At 35.4% G+C, this 13,357-nt stretch overlaps 1 pseudogene; it reads left to right on the top strand.

Annotated features, from left to right (window-relative positions):
* Window positions 1-689: 689 nt before the first annotated feature.
* Window positions 690-13,357, top strand: part of LOC134280163 (NADH dehydrogenase [ubiquinone] 1 alpha subcomplex subunit 10, mitochondrial-like) — a 24,136-nt pseudogene continuing 11,468 nt past the window's right edge.

The raw sequence follows: 13,357 nt of genomic DNA, 5'->3' as shown, positions 1-13,357 counted from the left end.
TTATTTGGTGTGCATACTCCACTAATGAAGTTCTTCAAATACACCAAGGTCAATGACCTTGTGACCTTGACTTTCACTTATCTGCTGAAAATAGTTTTTTTAAAATTTTTTGCCGCCGGGCGCATAGTGTTTCACAAACACATTTTGTTTTTATTATAATTATAGAAATATCATTGTCATTTCTTGAAAAAATAAATAATTTAAAAGCTGATGATTCATAAATTCACTCCTGTTACTATTAATTCATGCCTGATGATTAATGAATTTTTAAGTAAACTGTTTGTTTTCAGGGTTAGACATGTTAGAGTTAGAGGGTCAAATTAATTTTACAGCTGTTAAGAACTGTATGCTAAATTTGTATTTATTTTGTCTAAGTAAAAAAAAAGATGTTTAGTTGTTTACATTAACTTCTTCCCATTCTCAGAATTCGAAAAGATTTAGTGATTTATTTAATTTAGTCACTCACGTTAAAATAAATTAATTACGATCTTTAAAAATAAAATAACCCTCACCCCACCCCCCAAAAAATATAAATAAAAAAAAATGAATGAACAGTTTATCACTATCATGTTTGTACTATACTTGTTGAATTAAATATTGATTTCTTTAGTCAGGCAAGCTTTTTAGAAACATTCATTGCAACATTTTTATGTACGACAGTACGTTACAAACCGGCATCGGGCACGGTATACCGAATACATGTCAACTTCCGGTATTCAAGGTGAGAGCTAAGAAACTAGAAAGAAGAGGGAAACTTTGCCATAATTATGGCGAGTTTGGGCGCACGGTTACTAACATCAGGGAGCAGTTGTGCTAAAGGATTCCTCAAAGCACCGCTTCTTGCTGCAGTTCTGCCAGGTTGCACTCAGGTCGCAAACTTGCAGTAGAAGAACGACCCGTTTCCATTGCCTCCCCGGGAGAAGCCTTTCAAACACAGATTTAATTGTTACTGGCAGCCTTTTGAAAGTAACATTCATCGTATGAATGAAAACTCTATCGTAATTATCGTTGATGGAAATATCGGAACAGGAAAGAAAGATTTGGCCAAGAAAATAGCAGAGGAATTTGATTTGCGGTATATTGAAGATGTTGACTATGACAAAATTTACATTTCAAGGGAATTATAGGGGTCATTTTCTCGACATGAGGGAAGTCAATGCTTGTGCCCCAAACCGTACAATGTTCAACAGCCTGGAAACATTTTGGGCAACCAAAAAGTTGGAGGACAACTCGCTGATTATGAAGACCCAATGGGAAATGTACTATTACAGATGGAACGTATATATCGATGCCCTGAAACACATAGTCAATACAGGTATGATAAAGTACTGTCAACCAACTTTTACGCGTGACAACTTTATTTTGCGATTTATCAGGGCTAAACATATATATTGATGCTCTGAAACACTTAGTAAATACAGGTATGACGACTGTCAAAGAACTTTTATTTGCGACAACTTTATTTCACGATTTACTGTGGCTAAACTAGGGTGAATTTTGGTAGCCTTTTTTGTACTGAAGAGCTCTAGAAACACACAAAAGATTTTACAAATGAAATTTAAAATACCCGATTGGCGACATGCAAACATTCACAATGCAGATGCTCACGTGAATAAAAGTTGGTTTACAGTATGGTCAAAATGAGCATGTAATTCTGGTTGTCTATAATTGGGGCTTCATGTTCAAAGGTCCTATCCTTTTCTCCAATTTTTCAAACGCCAGTCTATTTTTCCATGTAATTTATCTTTAAGAACATATATTGAGCATGGTAAGATATATGATAACTGAACTTTATATTCATATTTTTCTGTACAGAAAGAAACAAAAGAATTTAGTCGCACAATGTGACTATTAAATGATTTTTTCCCCCACATATTTATATGTAATTGTCATTTAATTTGATATCCATAGTTGGAATCAGGATATACAATCTAATTAAAATTAGATCTTTGATCATGTTGATCTGATCCAGCTAGATCGCTACACAACTTTGTGTAGCAATCTAACTGGAGCAAATCAAAGATCTAATTTTAATAGATTGCAGGAAATAATGACAATAATATTTCATTGTGTTTTCTATTTCAAGGACAAGGAGTGGTCCTGTCGAGAAATTTATACAGTGACATAGCCTTCTCTTATGCCATGCTGAAAAAGAAACTGTACAATAAAAGAGGTAACCAAAAATATGTTTTAATCTTACTTCTGTTTAACATACATAGTTTTTGATAGGAATATATGGGTAAGAGTAGATTTTAATCAGTGTAATAAAGAATAAATGATGGGGATATATAGTGATAAACAGTAAAAATAGTAATTTCATGGGGGATAATTTTCATTGCTTTTTTTTTTGTTTTGTTTGTTGTTTTTTTTTTGGTAACTGATAAACAGCCCAAATTAATAATAAATTGTCCTGAAAAAATTGTAAAATTTTAAATGTGTAGGGTTAACAACTCAACACTTTAATTGTCAACCACAGACTGAATCTAATTCCCAGGAATGGACCTTTTTTCCTCAAGTAATGAAAATTAGAACAAAAAAAAATATTTGGCTGTACAGCACTGTACAGAAGACAGTTTAACTCTAAAAGTGCTATCAGTGGCTTAAGAAAGAGAATTGGGTTAGAGAATGCCAAAAAGTAGCTTAAATTGATTAAAATGGTATTAGAGGCATTTACATGATTCATAAAAAGTTTACGAACAGACATTTGATTATTTTTCTCTTAGAGGAAAATCTCCCTTGAAATACTCTTGTCTGAGAACTTTAATGAAACATGTGGAGATAACGACCAGATTCCAGTACAAAAGTCCATAAAACAATACAAAATAGGAGCAGAGCAAAGACGGACCTCCAAAACATCAGAGGTGGGATCAGGTGCCATGCAGGAGTGAGCATCCCCAGGCCCTGCAGACCAGTCACTCATGCCATGTGCTCCTTTTCATGATCGGGAAATAACTGAAAAATTCTGATTAAAAAAAATTACTTAGACTGCACTAGTTTGTTGACGGTGTATTATTAGTGTTAAAATTTATTTTGTGGATGGTTTATTTTCAGAGTTAAAGCTGACATGAACTCTTAAAAAGCCATCATTTTTCATCTTTGTACGACTTACTACATTCCTGTACACCTTTGTCCGCCATATATCTTCGATTCCGCCATATTTAATTGAAAATTTTTGGTCACCTGTACCTGCTATATATAGCCTTGTACGATTGCTTCACTTGAGTGATTTTGTAGCCTGACTGTCGATATGTGCACATCTCCGATAACAAAGTTTTTAGAAATCCATAAACTGACCAAATACATGTTTGAAAAGTAAAAATTCAACAAAAAATAAAACTATACCGAGAATTAAATTATTTTTGAATGCATTTGCTGCAATATAGAAAATAAACTGACACGGAATACATACAAGTACACCAAACACCCATGCAGGTCGAGAAAACGCGCCAAACGCAGTGATAAAAAACATTTACCTGACTACTGCTATCGTTACAGGGATGTGCACATGTCGAAAGAATTATCCTATTTTACTTTTATTGAAAAATGCATCTCAGAAGTCATGTAATCCATTGCTAACTCAACAGTAAAAGATGCTTGGACACACGTGGCCCATGCCGATCATTTTATTTGGTAAGGGAAAATATCAAAGGTTGAAAGCTCAGTGGGGTACGTTGATTGAAAAAAAAAATTGCAAGTAATTTTTTCAAAAATAACATTACTCTTGTCTGTACATGTTGTAATTAAAATTTACGATTAAGTACATGGTTTAACTTCAACAAATTCAAAAAAAAAGCAGGCATTATCACGAATCATTCACCTTTTGAAGATATTTTCCCATGATATGGGGGGGGGTGTAATAAAACAGTCATGCATAACACTCTCATAAAATTAATGTAAGGAAAACGTCTGAAACAGATTGGATTTCTTTATGATCAATTATTTTCAAATAAATACTGTGTATTGGCTTTATTAGACCTAATATAATTTGATTTAAAGTTATTTATAATTTTATGCACTTTGAAAGAAAAAGTGACCACGTTCACATACCCCACACTCCCCCAAAAGTCGAAGTGCTGAAATTCCCAGAAAAAAAATAAAGGAATCGTAATTTCCTTGTAATATGCACATCTATACACATTGTGTCCTAAATATCTGCAAAGTTTGACGAAATTGTGTGCAGCAGTTTATGAGGAGTTGCGCTGACAAACTGCTCACCTCTATATTCAAGATATAGCCAAAATCTAAATGTAAAAGTGCGGAAATTCCCGAAAAAATAAAGAATTCGAAATTTCCTGGTGATGTGCATATCTACGTACACACACATTGTCTCCTATAAATATCTGCAAAGTTCAACAAAACTCTGTACAGTGGTTTATGAGAAGTTGCGCTGACCAAAAAAAAAAAAAAAAAAAAAAAAAAGACTGACTGACGGGTCAAAAACATTATACCTCACGCGTGGGGTATAACAAACGAGTTTGATTCTTTGGTACAATGATAATGAAGAATAGAATTTAATGTGAATTTTTCTAGGCATAAATAATTTATTTAATGATTATTAGAAAAAGCATATAGGAAGAGAGAGTAAACTCCTCGTGAGAATTCCACATTCTACCTAAAACTAGCTTTTTAAAAATTCTCTTGTCTGTTGTCCAAGTTCGACACATACGTTTGAGAGGGTATGCATCGAGAAGGTTCCCAATGTTCCCATTCCTGTGATGTATATTTCACGTTTATTATATCCCCCGCCTGAAAAGTGGGAGGTTATATAGTAATCGTTATGTCCGTTCGTCTGTCTGTTATGCTTTGGGGTACCCATCTCTTATCCGCAAATCCTCTTATACCACGTAGAGAAATTTAATGAAACTTTCAAAGAATCTTAAGTTTATTACGTTTTACCATTATACACCCCCTATTTTACTTTTTGATCTGACACGTATGAATTTAGCGGAATATGGACTTTGCCCTTATAACCATATGGGAGGCAGGTTTCTTTTTAGTGAGCTCATTGCTCATAATACATGTACGTCTAGTTTCTCTTTCAATTTGGGCGTTTGGGTTAATTTCCTGTCCAAAGTAAAATTGTTATTCAATTTATGAAGTTTCGACATCCCGCCTAAAAAAAATCCTTGATCTGTTCTAAGGCATAATAAATGGTACAGCACAAAGTGCGTAGGATTTTATACCTTTGCCCCAACGGGTGGTTACAGACAGAAAGAGAGAGAGTTCAATATACAAAAGAATAAATAATAATTATCCGTATTCAACCAGTGACAAGTATCCCTACCCTAGCTTTTCAAATTATCTCCCAAATTCACCTACAGAAATAATTTATATATAAATAAAAAAAATACCTAGACTATCAGGCGGGGATACTGAAATATCGAAATACTTCCTGTAACAACATAATCATAAAACAGTTACGGTACATTCCTCAAAATGCACATACTTTGTGGTCGGAGTGACACATTTTTAAAAAATCTCAAAACTGAATTCGGAAGAAATGTCTGTCTTCCAAGAATATTTAAATAACGGTCATGTCAATTATTTTTGTATGCCCCCCCCCCCCCCCCCCGGTCCAAAAAATCAAATGCCTAAATGTCAATCTGAACAGGGGATGGCCTTTCTCCGTGTGTGTATGTGTTAAAGAATGTATAGATGTACACATAAGAATTTGTATTCTGGTTAATTGCTTTTAAGATTTTAAGTAAATTATTGCCGTACATCAAATTACTTGGTTTAGATTTGAGATTAGTACTAAAATAATCAGTTATAATTGACAAATGAATTTTGCGACGCAAACCAACTGCAGACTATATACATGACTTTGTATAGAACGTATATTATAGAACTACGTGTAGATAAACAATTCACAATTATAGCTTATGAACATCAGTTATAATACCCCCCCCCCCTTTCAGCCGCGCAAATATCAAATAACTTCTCTTTCCACTTTTGATATTTTCCCTGACCAAAATCTGATCAGCACGGACTAAGTGTATCGTCGTGCTGGTGTGTACGGAGTAATGACAGTGTGTTTACTATTGAGCTTTTATGGAGTTTATTTCTTTTTTGTGATGCATATTTCAATAAATGGAATTCAGGGTGAATATCACTTGACTTGTGCACATCTTCGAACCGATGCAGTAACCTTATTACCAGGTATGGGTACGTTTACAGCGTTCGAGGCGTTTTCTCGATTTGCATCAATTGCATAGGACCTGCAAATCAAAGACGTTGGTTGTTTTGTTCCATTCAAATGATATGATTTCAGAATGTGTTTGCAAATTTTACTGCTTTTTGTTTCAAGTTTATTCTGCATAAATTGGCGCACTGTAAAAATACGTACTCATGCATCTAAATTTCTCTTCCAAACTTGCAATTTTTTTTCTTTTGATTCAAATCAATAATTATTAAAAAATATGTTTATTATGTTGTTTATTTTTTTTTTAAAATGTCTTGATCACCTCATGTGTTCTCATATGCTTTACCATCGGAGATGTGCACAAGTCGATACCCAATCCAAAAAATCATTCAAGTGTAACGAGCGCATTGGGGTATACATCGTTACAATGAGACAAGGTATCGGAAAGAAATATGGCGGAATACGGCTATAGTTGGTATGAAACAAGTCGTACATAGATGAAAATGTTGCGTTTTCAAGAATTCATGTCAGCTTTAAAATCTATTTTGTATGACTGTGTTTAGTGTTAAACTCTATTCTGTGGATGGTCTATTTTTAGTGTACGAGCAGTTTGAGGATTACGTGGAGGGTTCGTTTCATTATCTCTGGGCGCCACATCTATGTATTTACCTTGATGCCACCCCAGCATACTGCATGAAGAAGATCAAAGAGAGGAATGTGGTAAGATAATTAAAGTGACTTTTTTTGGGGGGGGGGATCAGATACAAAAATTGTAGAGGGGCTAAATTATTGCAATTGTTTAACATGATGCCTCCTCCCCCTCCTTCATCCTCCTATTTTTAAAAAGTCACCATCAAATAGAGAATTTTTTTCTAGAAACAGCACAGTAATGAAACAAACAAAACAAATGACAGGTCTTAAAACAATGGATTTTATTCACAGCATAGTAACTTAATAAAATACATTGTTTTAAGACCTGTCTTTTGTTTCGTTTACAAAGTACTAAAATGTTAAATTGACCCTGGAATCATGAAATATCCGATACCTTGTGATTAATTTTTCAGCCGTTTGAGATGAACAGCCCTATACTAAATGAAGAATTCCTGGCACTCAATGCAGAAGGATATGAGAAGAAAGCATTGCCAAAACTAGAGTAAGTTTCTGTCTTTTTACAAATTCTGTACACCCTATGTGGTGGATTTAGGTATACTATAGGTTTAAGGACACATGCATGGTGCGGTGTTGAGAGCACCAGCTCTAGAGTATTGGCCAGGAGTAAGGAGTTGATCTTTAACTCATGGGTTTGAATCCTACTGTGGATGTTTAAACCGGTTCTTCAGTTGAGACCTTATGAATTGAAATCTCTATGATTTGCAGTAGGTGCTGGCAATATGAGTGAAAAAATTCTTAAAACATATTAAACAAAAATAAATAAAGCCCCTGGAATAGAAAAGTAGATTTTTATGTTCCCCAAACGAAGTTGGGGAACATATTGTTTTTACTCTGTTTCTTATTAAGGTCTTCCGTTTCAGACGGAAGACCTTATAGTGATTCTACTGTTTCTTTTTATTATTATTTTTTTTTAATTTTGAAATTTCTTTTTTTGACGATTTCTCAGAGATGACTGACAGATTCTCATGAAATTTTCAGGGGTGATAGAAAATGAAAATATCTTTCAAATGTAGTTTTCAGTATTTCAGAATTCACTTCCGGTCGTCAAATATGTCCGATTTCCGTTTTTACAAAAGATCATGTCCGGACGATTTCTCAGGAACGGTAACAGATTAAGACACGAAACTTTCAGGAATAATAGATCATGACAAGTAGATTTGTGCAATATGTTTAAGTCCGTCCTCCGTTACTTCCGGTCGTCACAGGAAGTGGTCAAAGAAATCGAAAATTTCAACTTTTTCTTTTTTGAAACTTTTTTGCATCACGTTATAGCATTTTATTTGTAGTTTTGAAATATATCAGTATCACCGGAAACAAAAACGACAACTTCCGGTTATGAGAGAAAAACTGCATATTTTCAGTATTTTTCTTTCCCATAAATATTTTTTATAGATAAAGTATTTATAATGATTTTTGGATATGTTATTCAGATTGCAAATGACTACAGTAACGTCAAATATCTTTGGAAAATTCACTTCCGGTCGCATGATTTCCTGTCCTCAAAATGAGAAGTTATCATAGCGAGATCTCGTAAACGATAAGAGATTAAGACACCAAACTTATATAAGTGGTAGATCTTGATAAGTAGGCAAATTCAGTTGGGATAAGATCGTCAGCCGTCACTTCCAGTCGTCACAGGAAGTGATCCAAAAATCAAAATTTTTAACTTTTCTTGCATGAAACATTTTTTGCATCACATTATAACATCTTATTTGTATTTTTGAAAAATATCAGTCCCAACGGAAACTAAAACGACAACTTCCGGTTATAAACTGAGAAAAACTACATAATTTGTGTATTTTTCTTTCCCATAAATATTTTTTATACATAAAGTATTTGTAGTGATTTTTAGATATTTGATATAGACTGCTAATGTCTACAGTAACCTCAAATATCTTTGTAAACTTCTCTTCCGGTCGCGTGATTTTCTTTCCTCAATATGAGAAGTTATCACAAAGAGATCTCGGAAACGGTAAGAGATGGAGACGCCAAACTTGAATGAGTAATAGATCTTGATAAGTAGGCAAAACCATAAGGGTTAAGATCGTTCGCCGTCATTTCCGGTCGTCACAGGAAGTGATCAAAGAAATCAGAAATTTCAGCTTTTCTTTTTGGAATACTTCTCGGCATCACATTATTGCATCTTATTGGTTGTTCTGATATATGTCCGTCCCACCAGAAACAAAAACGGCAACTTCCGGTTATGAGAGAAAAACTGCATAATTTGAGTTCCATACTATCCCATAAATATCTTTTATAGAAAGAGTATTTGAAATGATTTTAGAACATGTAATTCAGACTGCAAATGTCTAGAGTAACTACAAATATCTGTTAAAAATTGATTTCCGGTCTCATGATTTCCTATCCTCAACTGAGTAGTTAACATAGCCAGATCTTGGTTATGGTAACACATCAAGACACTTAACTTATAAGAATAATAAACTTTGACGAGTGAACAACAGATATAGGGATAAATGTCTCCGCCGTCACTTCCGGTCGTCACAGGATGTGATTTGACAATGCCAACTTTTTTCTTTCCAATTTTTTTTTCATTACTTTATTGCATCTAATTAGTAGTTTTGAAATATGTCAGCGCCACCAAAAATAAATTAAAAGAAATAAAAACAACGAAAACTTACAATTATAAGAAATAAAACAACACCTAATGTCAAAAGGTCAAGGTCATTGGAAAAGTATTTAAATTGCTTATATATGCCACATGACCTTGACCTTTGAGTTTGATGTTTGACCTTGACCTTTGACCTTTGGCCCAAGAGTTATTTTTTTTATTAGCTCACCTGAGCCGAAGGCTCAAGTGAGCTTTTCTGATCACATTTTGTCCGTCGTCCGTCCGTCCGTCAAAGAATGTCCGTCCGTCTGTCCGTCTGTCTGTCCGTCTGTAAACTTTTCACATTTTCGACTTCTTCTCAAGAACCACTGGGCCAATTTTGACCACACTTGGTACAAAGCATCCTTGGGTGAAGGGGAATTTAAATTGTTAAAATGAAGGAACATATCCCCTCGCAAGGGGAGATAATCAAGAAAAGAGAAAAATAGGGTTGGGTCATTAAAAAATCTTCTTCTCAAGAACCACTGGGCCAGAAAAGCTGAAACTTATGTGGAAGCATCCTGGTATAGTGTAGATTCTAAATTGTTCACATCATGACCCCCGGGGGAAGGGCGGGGCCACAATGGGGAATCCAAGTTTTACATTTAAATATATGTAGGAAAGTCTTCTTCTCAAGAACCACTGGGCCTTAAAAGCTGAAACTTATATGGGAGCATCCTGGTATAATGTAGATTCTAAATTGTTCAAATCATGACCCCCGGGGGAAGGGTGGGGCCACAATGGGGAAACAAAGTATTAAATACAAATAAATATGAAAAATCTTTGAAAATCTAATCTTCTCAAGAACCACTAGGCCAGAAAAGCTGAAACTTATGTGGAAGCATCCTGGTGTAGTGTAGATTCTAAATTGTTCAAATAATGACCCCCGGGGTAAGGGCGGGGCCACAATGGGGTATCAAAGTTTTACATAGAAATATATAGGAAAAATCTTTGAAAATCTTCTTCTCAAGAACCACTGGGCCAGAAAAGCTAAAACTTATGTGGAAGCATCCTGGTATAATGTAGATTCTAAATTGTTCAAATAATGATCCCCAGGGTGAAGGGCGGGGTCACAATGGGGAATCAAAGTTTCATATAGAAATATATAGGAAAAATTTTGAAAATCTTCTTCTCAAGAAACACTGGGCCAGAAAAAGTGAAGCTTATGTGGAAGCATCCTGGTATAATGTAGATTCTAAATTGTTCACATCATGACCCCCGGGAGAAGGGCGGGGCCACAATGGGGAATCCAAGTTTTACATAGAAATATATAGGAAAAATCTTTGAAAGTCTTCTTCTCAAGAACCACTAGGCCAGAAAAGCTGAAACTTATATGGGAGCATCCTGGTATAATGTAGATTCTAAATTGTTCAAATCATGACCCCCGGGGGAAGGGTGGGGCCACAAAATGGGGAATCAAAGTTTTATATAGAAATCTATAGGAAAAATCTTTGAAACTCTTCTTCTCAAGAACCACTAGGCCAGTAAAGCTGAAACTTATGTGGAAGCATCCTGGTGTAGTGTAGATTCTAAATTGTTCAAATCATGACCCCCGGGGGAAGGGCGGGGCCACAATGGGGTATCAAAGTTTTACATAGAAATATATAGGAAAAATCTTTGAAAATCTTCTTCTCAAGAACCACTGGGCCAGAAAAGCTAAAACTTATGTGGAAGCATCCTGGTATAATGTAGATTCTAAATTGTTCAAATAATGACCCCCGGGGGAAGGGCGGGGTCACAATGGGGAATCAAAGTTTTATATAGAAATATATAGGAAAAATCTTTGAAAATCTTCTTCTCAAGAACCACTGGGCCAGAAAAAGTGAAGCTTATGTGGAAGCATCCTGGTATAGTGTAGATTCTTAATTGTTCACATCATGACCCTCGGGAGAAGGGCGGGGCCACAATGGGGAATCCAAGTTTTACATAGAAATATATAGAACAAATCTTTGAAAGTCTTCTTCTCAAGAACCACTAGGCCAGAAAAGCTGAAACTTATGTGGGAGCATCCTGGTATAATGTAGATTCTAAATTGTTCAAATCATGACCCCCGGGGGAAGGGTGGGACCACAATGGGGAATCAAAGTTTTATATAGAAATCTATAGGAAAAATCTTTGAAACTCTTCTTCTCAAGAACCACTAGGCCAGAAAAGCTGAAACTTATGTGGAAGCATCCTGGTGTAGTTTAGATTCTAAATTGTTCAAATCATGACCCCCGGGGGAAGGGCGGGGCCACAATGGGGTATCAAAGTTTTACATAGAAATATATAGGAAAAATCTTTGAAAATCTTCTTCTCAAGAACCTCTGGGCCAGAAAAGCTGAAACTTATGTGGAAGCATTCTGGTATAATGTAGATTCTAAATTGTTCAAATAATGACCCCCGGGGGAAGGGCGGGGCCACAATGGGGAATCAAAGTTTTATATAGAAATATATAGGAAAAATCTTTGAAAATCTTCTTCTCAAGAACCACTGGGCCAGAAAAAGTGAAGCTTATGTGGAAGCATTCTGGGGTAGTGTAAATTCTAAATTGTAGGAATCATGACCCCCGGGAGAAGGGCGGAGCCATTATAGGGGAAGAAAGTTTTACATAGAAATATATAGGAAAAATCTTTGAAAATCTTCTTCTCAGGAACCACTGGGCCAAAAATGCTGAAACATATGTGCCCATGGAAGGATCGTGGGGTAGTGTAGATTTCAAAATGTCTAAATTATGATCAGTGGGGTAGAGTGGGGATGCATTATGTATAACAAGGGGGAAATCTGGTTTAGAATAGAATGGTCAAAGCTTCTCAGGTGAGCGATGTGGCCCATGGGCCTCTTGTATTTAGCTTGATACAGCTTCAAGTGTTAAGGTCGAGTTTAAAAGGTTTTTGAATGACCTTGACCATTGACCTCGATAAATGACCTTGACCTTTGACCCCATTGACCCAAAGGTCACAATCAAGCTTGAGTCCGTGGGGATGTTTACATCTCTCACTTGAACAAATGCTTATATTGCCCCCCCCTATTTTTTTCTTTTTTTTTTAAATCAATAGGAACCTAGAAAAATTTTCTACAGTTCAAACGACGACACAGATTGACATGAAATTTAAAGATTGCAGTAGAAGACACATCAAAGAAAGTGTCCTGAGTGTTTAACAGTGAGTCTCTGAAGTATATAATGAAATTCTAATGAGTATCGGCAACAACTACATTTCTGTCTGAAATCTAGGTGCTGATGAGCATGAAAACTAATCAAAGCTTGTATTGGGTAGTTCTTCACTTTTTGTCAATAGCATTCGATTCTCCTGCTCAAATACGAAATTTTAATACCAAGTATTCTTGATCTCCTTTGTATGTAGAGTTTATTTCAATTTTATTTACATTGAATATTAATTGAATGGATCTAAGAAATAGCGATTTTTCCCTACCAAATCAATTTCTACGCAATTTAGATAGCTTAGATAAATTGCAGTTACCTCCCTTTGAACGGCGTGGTGTAGAGAAAATGTCCATGACTCACAACTGCATGAGATGTTTTGACCTTTGACCTTGAAGAGTAGGTCAAGGTCATTGGAAAACTAGAGAAATTGTCGATTTATATTTGACCTTGACCTTTGACCCCTTACTCAAAAAGTAATAAAGAAATATTCATTACCTTTATCTAGATTCAGCTTCAAGTGTTAATCTCAAGTTTATCTCTCTCTCTTTTTGGATGACCTTGACCTTGATAAATGACCCCCTATTGATCCAAAGGTCACAATCAAGTTTAATGTCGTTGAGGTATTTGCAACTCTTACTCTAACAAATGCTTATATCCTCCCCCCTCCTTTCTTGAAATAAAAAATCAACAGCAGTATAGAGAAAATGTCTACAAGTCAAACGACAAGTATATCGACATAAGATTCGGAGTAAAAGCAAGAAAAGACCTTAAAGAAAGTGTCCTGAGAGTT

The sequence above is a fragment of the Saccostrea cucullata genome, unplaced genomic scaffold (genome assembly GCF_032062105.1).
Source record: "Saccostrea cucullata isolate Sc308-1 unplaced genomic scaffold, CSIRO_AGI_Scuc_v1 ctg429, whole genome shotgun sequence".
NCBI classification, from domain to species: domain Eukaryota; kingdom Metazoa; phylum Mollusca; class Bivalvia; order Ostreida; family Ostreidae; genus Saccostrea; species Saccostrea cuccullata.
The sequence above is the reverse complement of the archived record's forward strand: the minus strand, read 5'-3'. Positions and strand labels throughout refer to the sequence as shown.